Genomic DNA, 20,366 nt, shown 5'->3' with positions numbered 1-20,366 from the left:
CTAGTTGTGGCTTGCAGGCTCAGTAGGTGTAGCATGTAGACTTAGGTGCTTTGTGGCATGTGGGATCATAGTTCCCTGACCAGGGATTGAACCTACATTCCCTACTTTGCAAGACAGATTTTTTAACCACTGGACCATCAGGGAAGTCCCAGTAAAGTTACTTTTAAACATTAATTATATAAAAAAAAAAGACACTTATTGTATAAAATGGAAAATACAAATAAGTAAAAAAGGTAATAAATCCTACCATGCAAAAAGTAATAACAATTTTCATAGACAGTTTGATTTAGACTCTCTCAGACTTTTTTGATTTATAATTTTACTTATTTAACATATATTTTATAACATGCTATTCCATGAAGGGCCATATTTTTATTTTTGTAAAAAGTAAAGGACAGGCAAAGGAAAAAATATGGCTAAATCTTTGAGGGTTTTGTTTCTGTCTTAATTCTCTGATGCCTCTGACAGGTGTTCAGGTTCTGTCGCTTTCATCCAGCCTTGGCTGAGATCGTGAGGCACTGCCACACCGCACCTCCTCCCTGCCCCATTCCCACAGTCCTCTCCACCCAGCCTGCAGCTGGAGCCACACGCCATTTCCCGGGACTGGGACTAGTCCTGCTACCCTTTGTAGATGAGAGTAACGCTGTGGAATATTTGTGTCCTCCCCTTTAAAAGATTCAGAGTTCAGGTAACTTTGGTTGCACAGGTAGCTCAGTAGGTAAAGAATCTGCCTGCAATGCAGGAGACACAGGAGACATGGGTTTGATCCCTGTGACAGGAAGATCCCCTGGAGAAGGGCATGGCAACCCACCCCAGTATTCTTGCCTGGACAATCCCGTGGACAGAGGAGCCTGGTGGGCTACAGTCCATAGGGTCACAGAGAGTCAGACAGGACTGAAGTGACTGAGCATGCTCGTACACCTGTATCTATCTGTGTGTCTGTCTATCTATCTATCTATTTATTGCTCCTCAAGGCTTGCAGGATGTTAGTTCTCCTACCAGGAGTTGAACCTGGGCCATTGGCAGTGAAAGTGTGGAGTCCTAACCATTGGCCCACCAGAGAATTCCCTGTCTTTCTTTTAGAGTCACAATTAATGTTAGTATTTTTAAAGACTTTGGTATACTACAGTAAAGAAATATTTGTTTTATCCAATAGTTAACCAAACTTCTGTGGCCAAGGAAGCCTTTTTTTCTTCTTCCCTCTTTTTATTTTCAGTCTAGCAACATCTTGCAAAACAGGTGTTCCAAAAAACATATTTAATATTGCATAGCCAGTTTCTGTTCAGACTCAATTTTGTTACTGCCAAAGTGGTTTGGCTTTGTGTCCGGCTCTAAGAAGCAGACTTCAGTTTTCGTGGTCTTCCTGCAGCTCCAGTCTCTTGAGGCTGTAGACCTGTTTGCTCTGTCAAGTACCCTTCCCAAAGACATTATCCTGCTTCTGATGCTCCTTGTCCTGCCATTTCCTTTCCTTTCTGCCCGTACCTTGCCTTTGAACTCCTCTCCACTATGCGTTTGTGATGAGGCCTCCATAGTATGGAACCCCCTAAGCAACCGCATGACTGGACTTGTTTTGCGAACGGTCATAGCTTTGAGATACTCTGTACTGATTACCAGGCCATCAGCACCACAGCGAGTCTGTCTCCCCAGCACTAGTTCCCCTCCTGGAGCTGGTCTAATCCCAAGTCTGGCTTTCCAGGGGAGCAGTCAACCAAATTGTATTCTTCTCTTAGAAAAATCACTGAAAAAAAAGAAAAGGAAAAATCACTGAAAAGGTAAAGTTAGGGGTTGGAAATATTTCAGAGAGAGTCACAGTGGGATGTACTATTGGAGTATTTTACATAGGTCACCCTATTCCCCAGCAGCCCCTGAGAGAAGAGTTACTGTTCTCCCCATTGTGCAATTGAGGTAAAAGTGGCGTGGAAGGGCCCGAAGGCAGTGATCTAGCCTTCTGCTAGAGATGAACCTTGCTCCAAAGCTAGCATTCTTTCCACTCTAAGATGCTGCCTCCTACCTTCTTTCACTTGGCGACAGTGTACCTAATTGCAGAAAATCTATGGGGGAGGAGGAAAATGGTCTCTTGGGCTTCAAATTTGCAAAATCTATAACAACTATCATCATCTGCTTTCCAGCTGTCAAAGAGTAACAGCTGCATCCAAAACAAACTGCTTTAACAGGAGAATCCGCTCCCACTCAGCTGTCCCCACCCTCCACCCCTCAAACAAAATCCAGGAAACTGCTGCTTCTGCCGCCGAGAAGGGCATGTGTGCTGTGGTGGTATTTGAAATGTCTGTGAATCTTGCAAACTAGGAGTGCACTTTGCTCGTTTCCAGTGGTACTGTCTTATCTGAAACTTTCCCGACTGCCATTCTTTCCTTTCAAAGTCTGCACAGGAAGGTGGGGAAGGGAGGAGCAGAATAAAAGGGACGGACTTCTCACTGTGCCAAAGTCAGCTGCCTGGAATTTTCCAGGGGCTCTGAGGCTGAGCAGTGGATGTAGTTAGCCATGGAAAGGATGAGCTATTGTTGTGTTTTACATCTCTTCACTCTTGGTCTTCTACCAGGCCCAGCGTCATTCTGGAGGGGTGAGAATGGCATCACCATAGTAAACGCTCAGGCTCCCTGAGCCTCTGAGCTGAGCAACCGCACGTCATACCTAAAGTCCAGTCCTCCCTCCCTCCTCTTACTAGCCGTCTTGGAGTACCTTGCAGTACTTCCAAAGTACTGATGTAACTCTGTCACTTCTCCGCTCAATGGCTATCCCTTTTTAAGTTTCAACTGCCATTTTTATTATTATGTGCATTTATACAGACTGGCATTTCAATTAATTTTGTATGGACTGATCTACAAAATATGATATTTATCATAAAAAAGCAGCTTACAAAGTGGTAAGTAGGATATGATCTCATTTCTGTCCTTAAATATAGTTTTAATTGCATAGTAAAACATCTGAAAAAAAAACACATGTTCAAATAGAAACAGTGCTTGTCCATAAGTAATAGACTTTTACTGGTTTCTAATAATTTTTTTCCTTCCCAAACACCTTAGCTTGATCATTCCAGATCTCCACAACCTGTCAGGTGACAGTCTACTCCTGCTACTAGCTAGAGCTCTTTCCACCGGGCTCAAATCGGAATAGAGAGCAGTCCTGGAATTTGTTTTGTATTTCTCCCACCGTCAAAATCCTCTCAACTCCAACCTTCCTACATGATCTCGCCCCTTAATCTCCACTCAGAAGCACTCATACGGCATGGCATGAGAGTTCTTTTCTTACGTGGGTGTTCATAGCCAGAGTTATTCTACACACCGTTCCTGAAAGAAGTCCATATCCCTGCAAGAGGGAGATGTAGGGCAGAGAGGCTAACTCAGCCGCCTGATCACTCAAATGGAAGGAATATTTAAGGCAGTCAGAAGGAAGGCCTGAGGGAATGGCTAGAGAGGCGAACTCTCTGAGACTGCGGAGGGCTCTCCGAGAACTACATTTCTATGCATAAGGTATGGTGGTGCAGGGATAATAAAAATGTGTGGAATGCACTTTTTTTTAATCCATTAAAAAATCTTGATTGAGTTCCAAGGAGGGGGGGAATGCAACTTTATTGACTGAAAAGTATCAGTGAAGAAAACCGACCTGCATTTTCATCACTAGAATGGTATATATTTCCAAAATAGCAATACGAAGGCAAATTTCTTTCTTTTTTTTTTTTTGGCAAATTTATTTCTTTTCACCTTAAGCTATGTTGACGTTTGGCAGCCATGTGGGCCAGATGTCTTTAAACCTCGGAACCTGAGTCTAGAGACAAACCTACCTGAGACTCTTGCCCTGAGAAGTTTTAGAAATGAGAATATCAAGGTTCGCTTCTGGCCTTCAGACAACCCGAGGCCTTGTTTGAGCTGAAATCCTTCTGTGTCAACACCGCAGATTCCCTGAGTCCTGGGACTCCGTTAGTTGTCTTACCTCATCACCCAGCCTTCCTTGAGGGTAAGAACTGTGCCTAACACTCTTTTCACCCTCTTCTGGGGAGGGCCTAGCACATTGCCTTTGTGTAGTGGGTCAAGAAATTCCTGTTTGTGATAATGGCGATGAAGAAATAGCTTGAGAGAAAGTGACTTCACCCACTTACGAGTTTTATTTTCTTTAAAATGGCACACCCACTTAGTGTAAGTCCTACCCAGGGAATGTTCTACGCTACGCAGCCCCAGAACCCGAGCTTCTGCTCCCTCCCTCAGCCCGCAGGACTCTCAACCCTGCCGTGTGTTAACAAGCCGGGCGCCATGCAGAGGCATGTGCCTGCTTGTGCATGCATGGTACGATCTGAGCAGCTCTCCAAGACTGCTTGTGCAAAACATACCCCAACAGTATTTCTCCCATCAACCTCAAGTAGTGCCTGAAATTTTTACCATTACTTAATTTTGTGTGTGTGTGTATTTAGTAAGGGCCTTGTTACTAGATAGGAAAAATATATTGTTATTATCACAACGTGATATTTTAGCTCTGATTAATTTTTCTGCCAGGCCTCACATTGCTCTGAACTTCCAGAGCATCTAGGGTAAGCCTTTTATCATTGCATTCACTACAGTGTACTGGAATGATCGCCTTCCCTATTTATCCAGGCCACTGTGAGCTCCTCCAAGCTGTCTCCCTGTAGAGTGCGTCCTGGCACAATGGTGGGCCTTCAAAAATATTGCTGAACCCAACTTAGGCAACCTGTTCCTTAGGCAGCCTTGGGGAGCTCTTAATGGAGTGCGAAAAGCAGTGAGCTAAGGGGTGTGAAGTCTTTTGCGGGGATGTGGAATCTTACAGTGAACTGTTTCGTCAAATGCACTACTTGGGTGGCTTCTGCAAGGGATGAAAGGCCCACCAAAGATAAACTTGCTCCCATCACAATTTGATCAGTAGCTTACTTTTGAAGATAGATAGACTCTGTCTCCACTATGATGAAGAGAATTGCTCTCGATAATTAAAAAGCACCTCAGGGACAGAACCAACCCTGACCTCATCTCAGAGTTCCCTATCCTAAAGAAACTGGGCCTGCTTCCTGGGGACAGGGTCTACATCATGCATATTTGTTGTGTTCTTAAAGAGTCCAGAAAAGAGTCTAGCAAGTATTAGGAAGTGAAAAATAAGAGCTAACAATTATATAGTGCTTACTATGTGCTGGACTTCCCTGGAAAGAATCCACCTCCAACGCAGGAGACCTGGCTTCTATCCCTGGGTCAGGAAGATCTCCTGGAGAAGTGAATGGCTACCCACTCCACCATTCTTGCCTGGAGAACTCCACAGGCGGAGGAGCCTGGCAGGCTACAGACCATGGGGTCACAAAGAGTCAAACACAACTGATCGTGTTGACTGATACTACCATGTGCCAGATACAGTTCTCTAAGAATTTTCTATGTGTTAACTCATGTAATCCTCAGAACTATGAGGCATTAATAACCATTAATAACCCCATTTGATAGGTGGAGAAACTAAAGCTTAAGGGAGTTTATATGATTTCCCAAAGGTCGCAGAGCTCCAGTCTGCCCTTTCAAAAATTTTGCCTTGGAGCACTTAAATGAGAGTGAGTGAATAAATCTCTCCCTGCACCACATTTTTATAGCAGATTGTTTGCTCCTCCTGGTCCAACACTTAAAGTACGATTTCATCCACTAGAATGTCCCTAGCGCGGGGTCATTCTCTGACTCTTACACTCCGTTCCTGGAGCAGCATTACTTGCCACATCAGACATAGCACGACTACATACTGCGTGCCTGTGGCCACCAGGGGGCACTGTGGCCACACGTTGTCTTCCCCCGCCCTCCAACCCCGAGCCACCTGAAAGAGGCGGAGCCAGCATTGGGCGGAGCCTCCGAGAAGCCCTAGGGGGAGCTATCCCGGCGGGCCGCGCGCGCGGCGGCGTTTGAATGGCCGTTCCTGGATCTCGGCCGGGGAGCCGAGGGATAGTCTGGGCTGCCGGGCGCAGTCGGTCAGCGCCTGGTTTGGGCGGAGGCGCCGCGGTACCATGAGGCGCCGGTAAGTGACGAGCGGGCCTGCGCCAGCGGCTGCCCTGCCGGGGCCGGGCCTGACCGCGCCCTGGGCCCACCTGCAGGCCCTGCGGCGGCCTCTGCTCGGCCTGGCCCGCGTGACGCTGCCGGGGTCGGGGGTCGGGGCGGCGAGGCTGCGGTGTCCGGTGGAGCCCCCTACGCTTCCGTGGCGAGGAGGGTCGGGGCGGCAGGTGCTGGAGGCCGCCCGGGTGGGCGCGAGAGGTCTGGGCCGAGAGAGGCGTGGACGGAACCTGCTGTCACTTATTTATCTTCGGGTGGAGCCGACGTGTGCATCCCGCGGAGGGGGAAGGACGCCGGCGTCTGAGGCACTGTGTTTGAGGACAGGTTTTCCCGAGAGCCGCCTAGGCCCGGCAGTGGCATTTCCTTATTTTCTGCCGGGTCCTTGCTTCCCTGACACATAACCTTTTGTTCAGCAGGACAAAAACTTGACATAACTGCATAAGAATTGCTGATTACAACTTTAAAAACCTCATTGTATTTTCTGAAAAGTTGTTCTGTAACTGTACCTAGGCTTTTACCACGCTTTTAAATTGGCTTAAGTATGGAGAAAACAAAGAGTTGATTTGTTTTCTTGTGGCTTGTAAAATTCCTTGAAAACAGAGGTGTCTATGTCAGTTTCTTTGAGATCTTAAAAAAAAAAGGATTGTAACAAATTAGGTCTGTAACAATCACCAGTTTAGCACTTGGCAAAAATTTTGAGAAACTAGTCTACCTAATAGCTTCAATTTCTATAGTTTATTTCGTTGTGTATTTTTTTTTAAAACAACTTCAGACTTGAATCAGAAGTTTATACATTGAGGCTTTAACTTGGCCAATAATCAGCGTTATAACAATGACATTGGTTAATATTTATTTTGTGCTTTCTGTGTGCCAAGCACTGTTTTGAGAACTTTGCTTTGGGCAGAGTTATTATCCCCATTTTGACAAGGAGGAAACTGAGGCACAGAGAAGTTAAAAGTGACTTGTACAAGATTACACAGCTAATATAATTGGGACCCAGGCAAACCGGCTCCACTCTTTTAGCTATATTTCTCTACTGCCTCCTTTACATGTGGTTCTTTCTAGTTTACAAAGCAGTTTCATTTCATTTACTTCTCTCAACTGGCGAGATAATATACCTGTGAGGTGCGTTGGTGTACAGGCACATGCTATTAAATCGAGTTCTCCCGTGGACATGGTTAAGTTTTGTGCATTAAGCAAAAAAATCAATTGGCTATTTTAAGATAAATAGAATGTATAAAGTTTGTGTTGTAGCTTATAGTTTTAATTCGTTTGTATCATTTCCTAAAAGTGTAGAGTTTGAAACCTATGTATTGCTTAAAATATACCACTGTTTATTAGTGTTTGTTTCTGAAAACTTACTGAATTAGTTTAAATAATAACTCCATGACAAGAAATATGATTCAAAAGCAAAATCATTTCAGAAGAAGTAACCGTTTACACTTATTTACAGCTGAGCATTTAAATTTCATTCATCAGTTACCAAGCACTGTTAGGCCCAATTAGTTACACAAAAAAAATGTGCCAGGGCAGCAAACCCTGAGGGAAGTTAGTCTAGTTTGGAATATAAAATTAACAACCACCACCAAAAAAAAAGATATATGCGATTTTCTTCATGAGTACAGTGGGTGTGTGGTGAACTGGACTGAGATCAGTAAGGCTTCTGCAGAGAACCCAAGCTAAAGATTGGATGTAGGACCTTGAATAATATGAATGGGGAATTTTAGGGGGAAGCAGTGTGTTCAAAGATTCGGAATTGGGAGTGAAAATGATTTTTCTAGGGTACAGTAAGTCTGGTCTCTTTGGAAAGTTCCTACTGAGGAAAAGAAGATTATGGCAGAAGAGCGCCAGGAGTGTTATATAAGACTCATAGGTCACAGAAGTTTAGGTCTGACATAAATATAAAGCAGAGAGAGAGATGATACTAGAAGTTTACAGACTTTTCAACGGTGATTCTCAACTACTGGCAGATTTGCCCATCAGGGACATGGACATTTGGCAGTGTCGCAACTTGGGGGGTGGGGTGCTCCTGGCATCTCGTGGATAGAGGCCAGGAATGCTGCTGAACATCCTGCAGCAGGACACGAAAACTCATTACCCCGAATGTCAGTGCTGAGGAGGTTGAGAAACCCTCTTTCAAGCTTTGTTTACATGGCTAGCCTCTGCTTCCAACGGCTTTAGATAAGTATGAATGATGAATTTTCAGAGCAAGAGTATAAGCAGTGTTAAAGTTAGGGAGAAGCTGCTTCAGATACCTCAAGAAGACAACTATTGTTGGAGTCTTGGGGGAGGGAGAGGCTGTAAGGAGTTAGGATAGGAGCAGTGAGAAGGGAGAAATAGCAGCCCCCTCCAGTATTCTTGCCTGGGAAATCCCATGGATGGAGGAGCCTGGTGGGCTGCATTCATGGTATTGCAGAGTCAGATAACGACTCAGCGTGCTCTAAGAAAGCACAGGTGGTGAAATGAGGCTATGACTGAAATAATATTTTTCCTGAGTTTGAAAATAATGTATGTTCATGGTCGGAAACTTAGGAAATGCAAAGAAAGTGTGAAATGAGGGAAAGCCACTTATAAAATCCCCCAAGCAGAAAGACCAACTCTTAACATTTTCTTGTAGTGGTTCTTTTCAAATTATTTTTTTTAATGATGATTGCTCTTTTCCTTTATAAATCTAGGATTATGCACTTTTCTCCTTGTGGGGATTTTTTTTTTTTTTTTGACTCAGCATATCATGAATATTTCTCATTCTTTGAAAAATGTTCTTTTTTAATGGTCAGGCTTCTTTTGTGTATGTGTGTGTGTTGTTTTGAAGTTGGAAATATTTGCTTTGTATTCAAAAGAGCATTTTGAGTGAAAGTCGCTCAGTCACGTCCAACTCTTTGCAACCCCGTGGAGTATACAGTCCGTGGAATTCTCCAGGCCAGAATACTGGAGTGGATAGCCCTTCCCTTCTCCAAGGGATCTTCTCAACCTGGGGATCGAACTTAGGTCTCCTGCATTGCAGGGGGTTTCTTTACCAGCTGAGCCACAAGAGAAGCCCTTGTGGACATTTTGAAGGAAGACAGATTAGATTATGATAACTGATGAACTATAGGAAACAATAGAGGTAAAAGTTTATGCAAGATTTTAAGTTTGGGAAGCTAAAATAATGGTGCAGCTACTGAAATAAACCGAGATTCTCGGGACTTACCTGGCAGTCCAGTGGTTAAGACTTCACCTTTTAATGCAAGGGGTGCAGGTTTGATCCTTGGTCGGGAAGTTAAGATCCCACATGCCTTGCAGCTAAACAACAACAACAACAAAAACAAAAAACCCCTTGAAACAGAGGCAGTGTTGTAAGAAATTCAATAAAGACTTAAAAAAAAAAATCTAAAAAACTGGGATTCTCATAATACTTTGCATCTTAGGTATATAAACTGCCATTTACAGAGACACATAATGAGATTTTAATGAGGATCCTTGGTGCCTATCAGCTTTCATTTTTCCTATAACTCCTATAATTAGTAATCTTCCTCTTTTATTTTTAACTTTTCTCTTTTTGTACTAAGCTTATTTTTCGGTTCTTTCTTAACAAGTTTTCCCCCTTCTGCTGCTGCTGCTGCTAAGTTGCTTCAGTCGTGTCTGACTCTGTGTGACCCCATAGACAGAAGCCCGCCAGGCTCCTCTGTCCCTGGGATTCTCCAGGCAAGAATACTGGAGTGGGTTGCCATTTTCTTCTCCATTTTAAAAATAGTTTTCTTTTAGAATACTAAGTAAGGCTTAAGTTTGTTGATCATGAATCTTTACTTTGAAAAATTAAATAACTAGTTTGGGTTTTTTTAAATGCATAGATTGCCAGAATTTGTAAGCAAGAGGTGAATGTAATTCTCCCAGAGGAGGAGGAATTATCTTTAGAAAGTCTTGTCCGCTGATGAGATGCCTCAGTACATCACATCAGTCAATATTACATTCCTATTTTATCAATCATTGTATTTGTTGATCTGTACCAGTTAATCTGGTACTTTGTGGAAAACAAAGGAAAGTAAATAAAAAAAAAAAAACCCTTAAAGCTAATACAAATGGTACTTTTCCTGGGAATATGTGCTTTTCAAATTGGATAGGATGTTCTGGCTTTTTTACTATTGACTCTTTAGTACTTTGTGTCCCCCCCACCCCTGGCATCTCCTCACTAGGAGTTCAAATCCATTAACTGTGGAGAAGTTTTGTATTTTCTTTGTTCTTGGGACATGATGAGGGTAGAGATGGGAAGAAACTTGTGAAAGCTCCCCCCAGTTTGTCTTCGCTGTCATCACCTCTCTCCCCTTCAGTACACACTGCCTGAAACTCTTTTTGCCTTTGGACAAGTCACTCAGGAACCTCCTGCCTATGTATGAATCATGAATGCCCGTTCTGGCATTTCTTCGCTTTAGTATAATCTTAAAACAGGCAGCTTGGTGTTACGTAGGAAATGCTGTAACACAAAGTCACAGTTCTAAGCCTGGCTCTCCTATTAGTGGCTGAGCGTTCTTGGGCAAATCCCTTAATCTTATCTGTAAATTGAAATTATCTCCAAGGTCCTTTCTAGCTCTTAAGAGTGTGAATCTGTGAAGTATTTGCTTTTGCAGTTACCACTGGAAGACTATTAGTCTTTCACATCTTAGCGTGATTTACTCATAGATCATAAGTGATTTCTTCCAAAGGCATTTGTAAAAGCTACTCCCCTATAATAAGATTGGGGATGGAATTTTAGAATGGAATTTTAAGTGCTGCTTGAATACAAGCTCCAGGAAGGCAGGGATCTTCGTTTTGTTCACTTTTGTTTCCCAGTGCCTCGAATGGTAATTAGTAGATGACTCAGCCGGTATAAGAATCTGCCTGCAATGCAGGAGACCCGGGTTTGATCCCTGGGTCGGGAAGATCCCCTGGAGAAGGAAATGGCAACCCACTCCAGTATTCTTGCCTGGGGAATTCCATGGACAGAGGAGCCTGGGTGAGCTCTAGTCTGTGGGGTCACAAAGAGTGGGACATGACTGAACCACCAAGACCGTCACTTCACTTTTTCATGTACCTAGTATTTGTTGAATGAGTGAAGGAATGAGTTGTTTTTGAGGAAAGACAAGCTTTGAAAGAACTCAGAATGCAAATCTACCTGATTACAACCCAGTCATTCCTGCAATATAAACATACCTCCTAGTTGTTGTAAAGCATCCATTGTTCACTTGACTGCCTCTCAGAACTATTAAGTAATCACCGTCCTGACTGCTCCTCATGCTCACAGAGTGCAGTTTTGTCTATCACCAGGCCCTACTCTGGTGCCAGCTTGACCTGTCAGTGTTCCTTTTCGCAAAAATCTGTGCTTTGCCTGTTCCCTGTACCACTTAATATCATTGTTAACAGTATGGTTAGTGTTATTGCAAAACTAAATCATTTATGTTGATTAAAATTTGGCCTTTCATCTATGGAGGATTCATGGCATAGCATGGATGAGACCAGCACTCTTGGCTTTTCTATTCTGGTCATTCTAGTTCTACAACTACCATATAAAATAATCTTCAGGAATATTTTAATCATATGGTTCCTATATAAAACTTTGCAGTAAGTCTTTTTTGTCTACAGACTCCAAAATCCTGGACCCAGCATTCCGTGATACTGCGTTTTAGCCAGCATACCTCTCTAATCTGTCCAAGGTTTTTTTCTGTAGTGACCTGGACTCTAACTGCTCCCCCGCCTCCACCCCACCCCACCGCTTGTTAGATCTTTGTCCCCTACCCATGGATGGAACACAGGCCGTCAGCAGTGAAAGCCCAGAGTCCTAACCACTGGACTGCCAGAGAATTTCCTAGACTCTAATTATTTCATCATTGACTAGTTGGTGTAGATAATAATGAAAAAAAATTATTCTTACCTAGAAAGTATCTTTTCAGATAAGGAGAGGCTGACAGACTGTTTCTCAAGAAGCCTTGTATTGGGTGGCATTCATTGTTTGGCTGACTTGTTAATTTACTGAAAAATAACATCAAGGAACAAGAATCCTTTAAAGTCTACATAAACAAGAAAAAAAAAGTCTGCATAAACAGTTTTTTCTCTCTTTGTTGGCAGACATATTTGGAAACTAAGGCCTAATCTTAAGTACCTGTGTAGTGTGTTGAGTTAGTAGTATTAGTTGAGTACTTAGTGAGTTCAGTTCAGTCGCTCAGTTGTGTCTGACTCTTTGCGGCCCCGTGAACCGCAGCACGCCAGGCCTCCCTGTCCATCACCAACTCCCGGAGTCTACCCAAACCCATGTCCATCGAGTCGGTGATGACATCCAACCATCTCATCCTCTGTCATCCCCTTCTCCTCCTGCCCCCAATCTTTCCCAGCATCAGGGTCTTTTCAAATAACTCAGCTCTTCTCATGAGGCGGCCAAAGTATTGGAGTTTCAGCTTTAGCATCAGTCCTTACAGTGAACACCCAGGACTGATCTCCTTTAGGATGGACTGGTTGGATCTCCTTGCAGTCCAAGGGACTCTCAAAAGTCTTCTTCTGTGCCCACAACATTGCTTGGATGGTTTATCAGTATGGATGGGCTAGCTTTTTTATAGATATATAATGTTGTTTATTTATGGGCTGTGCTGGGTCTTTGTTGCTGAGCAGGGTTTTCCGTAGTTGCTGCAAGCAGGACTGCTCTAGTTGTTATCCACGGACTTCTCACTGTGGTGCTTTTTCTTGTTGCAGAGCACGGGCTGGAGGGGACATGGGCTCAGTAGTTGTGGCGCCTAGACTCTAGAACACAGGCTCAGTAGTTGTGGCGCATGGGCTTAGTTACCCCATGGCATGTGGGATCCTCCCAGATCAGGGATTGAACTCAAGTCTCCTGCATCGGCAGGCAGATTCTTTACCATTCAGCCACCGGGAAGCGTGGGCTTTGCTATTTTGCGGTAACAAATAACCACCAAATCTCAGTGGTTTAAAATAACAAAGACTTACTTCTTCTCAATTCATGTTACACGTGAACAGTTGTCTGGGGTCTCGACTCTGTAATCCTTGCTCAGGAATACTGAGCAAGTCATCTTTCCATGCCTAACTTCAGGGTGACGGGCAGGTATAAACCTATCATGTATCTGAAAGAAGAACTGGAATGTCATAACACAGTTTTAGTGTTTACCTCAGTTGGGGCACTTTCTTTAGATATGTTCCTACATTTATCAGCTATTTATTAGGTGCCCACTGTATATCAGGCACTATTCCTGGCCCAGTGAGCATGGCTTCTGGTCTCGTGGAGCTCACAGTCTAGTGGGAGGACATGGACAATAACCTAATAGCCAGGTTAATTTCAGATAGTAATAAGTGCTATGGAGCGGGGAAATGTGGTACTGCTGTAGAGACTGGTTGGAGGTGAGGGTGGGGTTTTCCTTGGTGGGGCGGTCAGGGGAATCTTCTGGAGTGGGTGATGTTTGAGCTGGGAAGCAGCAGCCCTGAGAGTGTGTTAGTGGCAGCGGTGGATAGTGTAACCAGAAGGAGTGCCACAAAATGAAAAGGAGCGTTTCAAGTTTAAGGACAGACCAGTGTGACTAGAGCATTTAGGAGGATGCTGATACCATAGTCCAAGAGAGAGATGATGGTAGTTAGATGTAGGATGATAATGAAAAAGGAGAGACATGGACAGTTTGGGAGTGTAGTTTAAAGGCAGAGTCAGTAGATTGGAAGTAGGGCATTTAGGAAAAGAGCAATCAAGGATGGATCCTTTGTTTTGGGCTTGAGCAACTGAGAAGATGATTGTTACATTTCTGAGTTAGGAAGTGAGGAGCAGCAGATTTGAGAGGGTGGATATTAAGGGTTCTGTTTTCAGTATGTTAAGTTCAAGAATGATGACTGTTAGACATCCACGTGGAACTGACTTTTAAAGCGTTAAAGATGTGAGTCCAGAGTTACGGGAAACATTGAGAAGTGATTTTTACTTATTTTTTTAATGAGTCTTATGTGTTAAATTTAGTTACTCCCAAGTCTGAGGCCTGGAAGTCATTGTATCTCCTTAAAGCAGTATGTGATTCCTCTGCCGGAGAAGGGAGTACCCTAAGAGAAGGGAGTGTGGCCTCAGCGAGTGTTTTCGGCCTTCAGTGGATGTTCTTCTGCTTCCAGCCCAGGAGACAATGGTGGTAACAAACCTTTGTAACTGACAGTTGGATACTGTAGTCCTCACAAGCATTCCAGTGTATGAGCATTAAAAACCGTTGCTATAAAAGGATGCTAGCCTCCTCTTCTGTTGATTTCTTCATTTGATTTTCAAAGGGCAGCCTACCCTAATATGTAGGATGTTAGCATATACTTCACTCTGTTGATTTCAAAATTAGAAATGTGTTACAGACTGGTAATCCTAGTCCAAATCACGAAGATAGGGTGTTAAAATTAATTTGTATTAACTTGTCTTTTTTTGAGAGTTGTGTGTCTTATTGGCATATTCTTTCACATACATAGAGTCTATCTTGAAAGCATCAGAAGTATCTTTAGTAGCTAAACAAGGGGTCAAAAAGGACCCTTAACCTTAAGGATGACATTTTGTACGTGTGTATATATATTTACATTTCTGAGTTTAAGAAGACAACTGGAAAGGATTAGAGTGTTTTTCCTCTCTGTGAATTTTTCCAGAAAAATAATGGAATATTCTAACAGAGTAAGGGATATTCATCAAAACATGCTAAGATAATTATCTACGTGGTTTAAGAAACTCGTAAGTCTTCCCAAAGATTTGGATGTTTATATAGCCGTAAGAAGAGTAATATATAATACATTTTAATTTAGTTAGAACATAATTGGGAGCTTGGGATTAACATATACACACTACTATATATAAAACAAATAAACAAAGACCTACTGTCTAGCACGGGAAGCTGTATTCAATATCTTGTAATAACTTATTAATATAATGGAAAAGAATCTGAAAAAGAATATATATATTATATACATAAATCCTATATATATAAAACTTAATCACTTTGCTATACACATGAAAGTGACACAACATTGTAAATTAACTATGCTTCAATTTTTTAATGATTGAAAATAAAACACCATACTTGCTTTTGATACAAAATTTTAAAAGTCTGAGGAAGTCTCCACTTCACCTCACCCCGTCAGCCACACATATCCTCTCTCTTGAAATGACTTTGGTCCCCAGTTTCTTGTGTATCCTTCCAAAGACACTCAGTGAATATGTAAGCAATCACTCATGTACACTTCATCTTTTACCTAGGTAATAAAATACTGTTCTGTACCTTAATTCTCCCACCTCCACTGGCCCCTGCCAACTTCCCAGTGAAAGGCATAAAGTCACTGAAAAAGCTGTAAGTCCAAAACTGTTAATAAAGGTGATGATAAACAAAACACCTAGTTGTCAGAATTTAGCTAACTTTGTTTTTTCCCATTATTAATCTTGGATCCTTAATGTATACTGAGGGGACTTAATTACTAAAACTGAGGAGTTGGTGGTAGGAATGGTAATTCCCACTGAGTATCAATTTTGTAATTTTTATTTCAGGGTGAGTTAGTCAAAAGAGAGTTGGAATTCTGTTTGGTCTAATTGATTGACACCATGTATCATCATGTTGTACCCACTGAATTGCCAGAAATCTGTATTTTCATGCTTGCCCCTCTTTCCTGAATTTGACATCTCTCACACCAGCTTTCCATGGGAAACTGAATTGAGAAGATGATGTGATGAATCACCCAGCAAATAAAAAAGCCCTTGGGGTTTACTCCAGATACTAGGGGTTCTGAGTTGTTAAGAACATGGCATCAGAATGAGAGTACTTAAGTTTTACGATTTGAACATTTAATAATATCAGGCTCTGGTAACTTGGTAAATCCATTTCCTCAGTAGGAATAAACCTAAAAATATACAGGAAAATCTGGCAACTTGATGGGGCACCTTCCCCTGGACAGTGCATGAGGAAGGCCCGGCTCTGCTTGTTTCTGTGCTTCTCCTTTCTTCTCCCATCACTGTTCACCGCCTCTCTCCCCCGCTCCAGTTTATACCCCATCTAATTGACACATATTTCGAAATGTTCACCTTCAGTCAGATTAGACTAGCAGATTCTTTACCAGCTGAGCCACAAGGAAGTGCCCTAGAAGGGATTACAAGGCTCCAAAAGAAATGAAACAAGCCAACAGAATGTATCATTACTCTGCCAGCGTAATAGTTTCTCGTATAGTTTATAAAACACACTTTGTCACTTTGAGTCTTACAAATGTTTGCTGCCTTTTGTAAACCACTGCCACCCCCACCCAAATACACTGAGAAATGAAGGTCACATTTAGGGAATCACGTAATCTTTTTTTTAATCTGGCTTGACATTAAAATACATGTGTTTCTAGTTCCTGCTTGTGGTAAGTTGTACCTGCTCTCCACTGGGTCACACGGTCTGTTTAGCACACCCTTCATCTTGAACACCCTTGTTGAAGTAGTTATGAAAATGTGTCTTACGTGTTGATTAAAATTTAGTAACTCATTGAGTGGAATGTTGAACTGGATGAGTCCTGCTGGCCTTGACTCTGTTGTTACTCTCTGTAGAATGACTCTTTAAGTACCTTTGCTCTAAACAGAAAAAGAGACACAGATGTACAGAACAGACTCTTGGACTCTGTGGGAGAAGGCGAGGGTGAGATGTTTCAAGAGAACAGCATTGAAACATGTATATTATCTATGGTGAAACAGATCACCAGCCCAGGTTGGGTTCATGAGACAAGTGCTCGGGCCTGGTGCACTGGGAAGACCCAGAGGAATCGGGTGGAGAGGGAGGTGGGAGGGGGGATTGGGATGGGGAATACATGTAAATCCCTGGCTGATTCATGTCAATGTATGACAAAAACCACTACAATATTGTAAAGTAATTAGCCTCCAACTAAAAAAAAATAAAAAAGTACCTTTGCTCTAAGCCATTCTATTCTATTTCATGTTTTTAACTCAAAGAGCCACCCCACCCCACCCCCCTCTTAGATACATGATATCACTATGCTTAACATAATCTATTATAATTGCTTACTTGTGTTTCTCCCTCTGTAAATATGATGATGATGGTGAGAATTTTACAGTAGGAAAGTTTGGGAAGTTTAAGGTTATAAGCAGGAATGAAGCGGGAAACTGCTAGTTACTATAATGTAATTGTAGGTAATACTGAGATTTTTCTTCTACCTAAAGTGATTCAAGTCATAAATTTTAGAGTTATTTTGTGTTGTTTAACTTTAGAATTTGTGTGTTTCAAAGCTTAAGAAATTTATATTTCCTATTTAATGTATTGTCCTCATATTTTTTAAAAGAAAGTTATTTTTTATTTTTTTACTGTGGAAAACTGATTCAGAAGAATAAGCCAAAGAAGATGATTCCGTCTTAATATTGTAGAGACATAAACAAGAAAAAAAGGATTCAGTTGTAATAGCAGTCTTCAGGAAGAACTTGTTATCCCTTCAGTGTTCTGTTTTCCTGTGCTCACGTCCACATGAACAGAAACATTTAACAAGTTTAGGAACCGGTATTAATATCTGCTGACTCCATGAGGCTTGTTTCTCACAACAGAGGCAGCTTTCTTAGTGATATTTATGTGTAACTCAATGAGAGCTAACATCTACTGAGTGATTAACCATGTGCTAGGCATTGTGGTTAAGTGGATTACTTTATTTAATCCTCGTAACTCTACTCTGAAAATAGGAGGCTAAGTAAGGTGCCTGATACCACATAACTAGTGAATAGTTAAAGCAGGACTCCAGCCCAGGAAGCCTGACTCCAGGACTCGCTTCCCCATTACCACCTACTGCCAAGTCCTTTTAGTTTTATCACATAAGAAAAATATGACCTATTAAATATTTCAAACGCAAACTAAAGCATTGTTTATTATCTGTCAGATTTTGAAAGGGAAAAATTGATAATACAGAGTCTTCTCTTACTGGGAGTGCTGAGAGGGTTCTTTCTCTACCTCATTTGACCAAAGTCTGGATCTGGGGGACAGCTGTCCATCTCTGCCACATTTGCTACGCTTACCTAGTCACCCGACTTAGAAAATGTGAAAATTTAAAATGCAAGTTTAAAAACACTGTTTCTGTGAAAACTAATGAGGGTACTTTGGATAGACTGGATGAAGGCAAGTGATTCAAAAACTTTCTGTCAAATTCAGCGTAGATTAGAAAACTAAAGATAAGTAAAGTAAAACTGTAACAGTTTAGAATTTTGCACTGGTGATGCTTTGTATCAATGAGTTCTTGAGCCACTTTAAAGAAATCCAAGAAGTCATAGATGATGAGTATGCATTATTTTTAGATTTTAAATTTAAATATCTAACATATGTGTATACATCTGTCACTCTTTTTTTTCGTGAATTCTCAAAATGATTTTTTAAATGATTTTGAATGGTCAGCCACCACTCCCAGTCACATTATATGAAAGTGTTCTTACTATATATTTCAAGAGCTCTAAAACCATATTTTTCAGCCCAGTAATATGCTTATTCAAAGGAAATAATCAAATGTGTACAAATACTTATGCATAGACATTCATCAAGTGTTTTCTGTAATAGCAAAAATAAAAACAAGCAGCATCCATGTGATAAAATATATATTAATTTAAATCATTTTCAGGAAGACTTTTTAATATATAGGAAAATATATGTTAATGACAAAATACAACATATAAAACTAACTGTATAAGAAGAAAAACACCAGAATATTATTTGGTGGTTGAATTATTGGCATTAAAATAAAATTTTTTATTTTAATTTATTTTAAACTAAGTAACATTTGCGTGAAATGCAAAATTTAGTATAAAGTACATATAAGGTAAAAACTTTCTCAGCTGGCCCCCACCTGTGCAGTTCACCTCTGTAGAAGCATTCAGTGTTTTTTGGAATATTGTAAAGTGAGAGATAATTTTTTATCAGTGTTTATTTCTAATTTTTTTTTCCTTTTATGCAGCAGTCTTCATTTGTTCCCAAATCCAGGATTGTGGAGTGAGAGAGGGAGGGACAGGACATAGTCCTTTACACAGTCATTTTTGTTTCCGTCTCCTCCCACCCCACCCAACTTTCACAGTGTTATTTTCATTTATTTATTTATTTATTTTCCAATTTATTTTTATTAGTTGGAGGCTAATTACTTTACAATATTGTAGTGGTTTTTGCTGTACATTGACGTGAATCAGCCATGGATTTATTTATTAAATTAAAAATAATTAAGGATGGTATTATTGTTGAGACAAAGCTGATTGCATCTATAGTCACTAAAGGAATACCACCTCTAGCCCAAAGAACAAAAACATACTATTTTAACTGTATCTTTAAGAACATTACAATATATATAGCCCACATATAAGCTTTGCTTATTGAATCACTAGTTCTTATAACATGTAAAAGTTTAATCACATAGAAAAATAGAGAGGATGTTGGTATGAACATCTGTTACCCAGGTTCAGCAGTTACTAACATTTCTTGTTTCACTGATTTTCCCTTTCTCTCTGCAAATCCTATACATCATATCTTTTCATGGTATGATATATATATCTCTGAAAGACTCATTAAAAAAAAGATGTAACCACAGTATCATTCAACTGGAAATAGTTAATAATGTCTTATTTTCATATACTGTTGGGAATGTAAAATCGTGTTAAAAAGACCAGTGATTTTGTTATAAAGTTAAACAACACCTTCCATAATAGCTGTTCCATTCCTTAGGTCTTTTCCCAAGAGAAGTGAAAGTATCTGTCCATCCTAAGACTTGTACATGACTATTCATAGCAATTTTATTAGTAATAGCCAAAACTGGAGACAATCCAAATAACTATTAGCAGGTAAGTGGATAAACAAATTGTGGATATCCATATAATAGAATACTGCTCTGCAATAAAAAAGAATAGACTATGTATATATAGCATGGATTATTCTCAAAATAATTATGTTGAGTGAAAGAAACAATCCCCTTCCAAAAAAGAGAGTATATACTGTATGAGTCTATTTATATAGATTCTAGAAAATGTAAAATAGCCTGTAGTGACAGAAAGCAGATCAAGTGGTTGGGGAGGGATTAAAAAGGAACAGAGGAAATTTTTGAAGGTGAAAGATAGGGTCACTATTGGATTGTTAATGGTTTAATGGGTGTATATGTATGTACACTTTAATTTTTTTCCATTTTATTTTTTTATAACTTTTTATTTAAAAATTCTTTGACTGCACTGGGTCTTCTTAGCTGTGTGGATTCTCTCTGGTTGTGGTGCTTAGGCATCTTGTTGCCGTGGCTTCTCTTGTTGCAGAGCATGGGACAGACATTGGCAGACAATGTCTTTACCACTGAACCACCAGGGAAATCCCATACATACACTTTAAATGTGTG

The 20,366-nt window shown here is 41.0% G+C and overlaps 1 protein-coding gene across 1 annotated transcript in view; it reads left to right on the top strand.

Moving 5' to 3' along the window:
• The first annotated feature begins 5,855 nt into the window (after positions 1-5,855).
• Positions 5,856-20,366, top strand: part of KATNBL1 (katanin regulatory subunit B1 like 1) — a 49,162-nt gene continuing 34,651 nt past the window's right edge. The window contains exon 1 of the mRNA XM_043919944.1: positions 5,856-6,006. The gene's annotated coding sequence lies outside the window, so the exon portion shown is untranslated. The remainder of the gene's footprint in view (positions 6,007-20,366) is intronic.

Source organism: Cervus elaphus, chromosome 12 (assembly GCF_910594005.1).
Source record: "Cervus elaphus chromosome 12, mCerEla1.1, whole genome shotgun sequence".
Classification (NCBI taxonomy): Eukaryota; Metazoa; Chordata; class Mammalia; order Artiodactyla; family Cervidae; genus Cervus; species Cervus elaphus.
This window is presented reverse-complemented; position numbering and strand designations above follow the sequence as displayed.